General features: G+C 39.2%; 1 long non-coding RNA gene across 1 annotated transcript; it reads right to left on the bottom strand.

The window, feature by feature from the left end:
- Positions 1–487: 487 nt before the first annotated feature.
- LOC123638528 lies at positions 488–3553 on the bottom strand. Its single transcript, XR_006735379.1, has 3 exons — positions 3476–3553; positions 2465–2675; positions 488–613 (listed from the first exon to the last, which is right to left on the bottom strand). It is a non-coding gene; the product is annotated as an uncharacterized LOC123638528 (long non-coding RNA).
- Positions 3554–4320: the final 767 nt, after the last annotated feature.

The following is a 4320-nucleotide window of genomic DNA, read 5'->3' as shown; positions in this document are numbered from 1 at the left end:
TTCCACTTCTAAAATTGGAAGCTATTTAGGTTTATCTACTGATCAATGTGATCAGCTGACTTTAATGGAAAAAAAATCCAAGACCAGCAGTTTCTCACATTTGAGTACTACTCAGATTGGCAGCCTTCACTTTTCCGGAGTCTGTGCAAAAACAACACAAAAATAGAGTGGAGGGGTCATTTTCAGTCAATATAGGGTTAATAGCAGCTGTGAGCAGATGGTTGCTACACTTAGGCCTTCTCTATAGTCAGCGTCCATAAAGCCTTTGGTGACTAACCTGCCTTGCAAAGGCTGGCATATGTAACTAGGTTTTTGATCTTTTATCATGTTTAAAGGCTTGTTTATTCCCTAACGCGAATTCAATAAAGGGAAAGAGCAGTATGAACAGCTGTATTAGCTCCAACAGTTCTTCACAGGGCAACTTCGTCACAGTTTTTCACATGTAGAGGGGAAGGGAAGAAGCCCCAATGCTGCTTTTAAGGCAGGGAAGGAGGCAAACTGGTCCACCATCCTCAGAATGTGAGTTCCAAGGCTCCAATGATAGAGACGTCTTCTTGTGCTCTCCTTGTAGGTGGCTCGCCTGTGCCTTAAACAGCAGATACTTGTTCATCTTCTGCAAATACAGCAAGGAAGAGAGGGGGGAAAATGAATGAACAAGCAAATAATTTCTTGTGCTATAGAGAATCTATTCACTGATGTGCTAAATAAAAATATTATAGCTATTGTTTTTAGTATAGTGTATTTAAAATCCTTGTCTTTTTTCCTAAGGCAATGATTACCACCACAAGAATGTGGTGTTAATACAATGCATATATTTAAAAATATATAATATTAAAAACATATATATTGTATATTTTTTGGTCAGAAAGTTATTAATAATAAATTCATTGGAAAAAGTTATAAAATACCATGTGCTTTTCCTGGGCAGGCATTGCAGAATGTTTTGTAGCACCCCCACCCCCAGCTGTGACAACCAAAAACATCTCCAGATGTTGTCAAGGATCCCCCAAGGACAAAAATCACCCTCAGTTGCTAACTACAGACCTAGAATTATGAAAATCATGGCCTTTTACAAATTTTAAAATATATAGCTCATCACAGTATTTAAAAGTATTAATACTTTCATAATAAGCTTGTGGCTTTTAACTAAGACAGTTCATGTTAGTTACTTAGTTAAGTCCAGGTTAGGTTTATATAGACAGCCTCTCTGGAAGGTAGTTAAATTCTTTTGGCTTTTGGTCATTTTGGCAACTATCATTGACATTTTAGTAGTTACCAGATGAAGTGGTATTTTAAGATTATACATAAGCTGAGAGTCTTTATATTATTAATTCAACCATATTATGTAAAATTTATTGTTATGTAACTCTTGATTTGCCTTCATACATTTCAGAATATAGTTTTTAATATTAAAAACTGTGCCTTTTATGGGTGAATAGTATAGTTTGTGAATTTATCTGAGTACAGCTGGTATTAAAAATATTATGTGCCCTTTTAAAAAAACAACATACAGTCGGATACACATTAAAAAGTCTAGAAGGATATAACAAAATGTTAATAGCGGCTATCTGCAAGTGGTAGGATGATAAGTAATTTTATGATGTTTTGCTTTTTTCTACAATGACTGTGTAATAAAACATGTTAAGCTGAAAACTTAAAGAGGAGGGGTGGGGGACATGATCTCCCTTCTCATCCTCAATCCAGCATGTCCAGGTAGATTTGTAGAAGGAAGGCAAAAAAGTCATAAAGTATATTTCTTTATCAGACTTTCATTTCCAAATGAGCCCCAACTTTTATTTTTTTTATTTATTTATTTTTTTTGAGACAGCATCTTGCTCTTAGCCATGGCTGGACTGCAGTGGTGTGATCATAGCTCACTGCAACCTCAAACTCTTGGGCTCAAATGATCCTCCCGCCTTGGCCTCCCAGAGTGCTAGGATCACAGGCGTGAGCCACTGCGCCCAGCTGATGCATCACTTTTAATAGGAAAGATGAAGCATGATTTAGCTCTTCACCACTCAGGAATAAGTTATATATTTTCCCCCAAGTTATTGAATAAGTGATTCAACAAGTAAGAATTCACCTTTAGACAAATTATTTAACTTGAAAATATTCTGCCTAAATTGTAGCAATTCATTGGTCATAAGGCAAAACGAATTTAAATAATATATATGGACAAAACATCTTCTGTACTCATTAAAAATTAAATTAGCAAATGTATAATGTCGCCATTGTACCCTGTAATGACAAATGAGCATGTTTAAATGAGATAGTATTCATAAAAACAACTCCTTCCCCTGGCAAAAGTAAAATTTACTTAACTTGAAAGTTTTATTGGGCGATAATAATCACAGAGAAGCTCAAGTATATTAGACAGAGTTCTGCAACACAAATATTTTTTTCCTAATCTGAAAAAACATGATAGGGAATAGCACCAAAAAAGGAAATGAATTTAATCACTTACCAAAATGTGGAAGATCCTTTACGGGGACTTTCTTCTGAGAAGGGTAAAGGGACACAGCAGGAACCTGCAGCCCCTGGTTGACTTTCTGTGGTGGCCGCAGCTGCCGGGGTTGTACTTTCTGTTTTGACCCTGCCCTGGGAGCCACCGGGGAGGTTTTGGATTTGCCAGGCTTTTTGTCACCAGGATTCTTAGGCACTGATACTTGTTAGGTCTGAAAATAGAACAAAGGATTTGAGACATTAGTAGCTATGTAGAAGATAATTCTAGAACTGCATGAGCATTTTCTGCAGCAAGAATACTAAAATGCACATCTTTTTCTCTGTTGCCTACATAAAGGACAGAAATTGAGAGGGTACCCTAGTTACATAAAATATTAGAGTCATGGGCCAGGGGCGGTGGCTCACACCTATAATCCTAGCACTCTGGGAGGCCGAGACGGGAGGATCGCTCAAGGTCGGGAGTTTGAGACCAGCCTGAGCAACAGTGAGACCCCAGGTCTACTAAAAAGAGAAAGAAATTATCTAGACAACTAAAAATATGTATAGAAAAAATTAGCCGGACATGGTAGCGCATGCCTGTAGTCCCAGCTACTTGGGAGGCTGAGGCACAAGGATTGCTTGAGTCCAGAAGTTTGAGGTTGTTGTGAACTAGGCTTGATGCCACGGCACTCTAGCCCGGGGAACAGAGTAAGAGTCTGTCTCAAAAAGAAAAAAAAAAAAAAATAGAGAGAGAAATGACAGGACAAAGATATTTACTTTATGAAATTAGCAATCTCAAAAGATGATTATACTATTAAACACATAAATAAAAATAGAAAAATGTGGACAGTTCTATACCTTATATGTATGTATATTTAAAAACAAAAATACCTGGTAAAATCTACAACAGCAAAGACATCACACATTATTTTTCTAAGATGGTGTCCAAAATTCCTGGATGCATAAGGCCAGAAACCTACACATTAGGGTCCTGTGGTTCACTATTAAGTGGCATTATTGCTTTAAGTGGTACCTGAATTTGCCGCTGAGTGTTGGCTGGGGTAGGGGAGGTCAAAGGCAGCAGGCACACCCAGTTCCGTGCTCTTCTGACCTGGTGGGCCTCATCCTTTTGGGGTGTCCATCACCTTGACAGTACCTGTGTGAGAAAACCAGGCATGCAAATGGGAGCCCCATTCACCCATGTGTCCCTTGCCTGTGTACTGGCTGTATCAGGATGAAACAAAAGCAGTGGTTACCCCTGATGCAGCCACAGTGTCATCCTCCCCAGTCTCCCCAATTTCCCCAGGTGGACACAAGGGCTTGGCCAAGCACAGTGCTGCATGGTACTCAATAGCAGTATTCAAGGGAAAGGCTAGGATATCTCAGTGTTGCTATTCCTCCCTCTGCACTAAGCCGCGTTTTCTCACCACCCATACCAGAGGAAACAAATCTGTATTCCAGCCAAAGTCTGCAGCCACTTTAAGGAAAAACTCACGTGTTGGTTGGTGGCTCACTCTGTAGTGATAATGTCCGAAGACTCTTCTCATCCATTTCTAGCTCCAGATTGGACAGGTACTGCTTCACTGTTCGAGCCATTTGGGCATCTTTATAAAGCTTTTTGGCATTGAGAAAGGAACTACGACGTACCCGCTTTTTATGGCCACCCGTCTGAGCAACATCTAGCACTGTTGCATTAGTACTACCCTGGCTGAGAGATCTGGAAGATGAAACGGTAGATACGCAGCTTACTGTGGCATGGGGTTATTTTATCTATCCAAAATGGGCCAAGACTTATATGAATATACATATTCCCTGTTTAGAAGGTCACATGCCCCATTCTAACAAGCATACTGTTATAAAGGAATAATACCGGAAAAT

The sequence above is a fragment of the Lemur catta genome, chromosome 5, assembly GCF_020740605.2.
Source record: "Lemur catta isolate mLemCat1 chromosome 5, mLemCat1.pri, whole genome shotgun sequence".
In the NCBI taxonomy this organism is placed as follows: domain Eukaryota; kingdom Metazoa; phylum Chordata; class Mammalia; order Primates; family Lemuridae; genus Lemur; species Lemur catta.
This window is presented reverse-complemented; position numbering and strand designations above follow the sequence as displayed.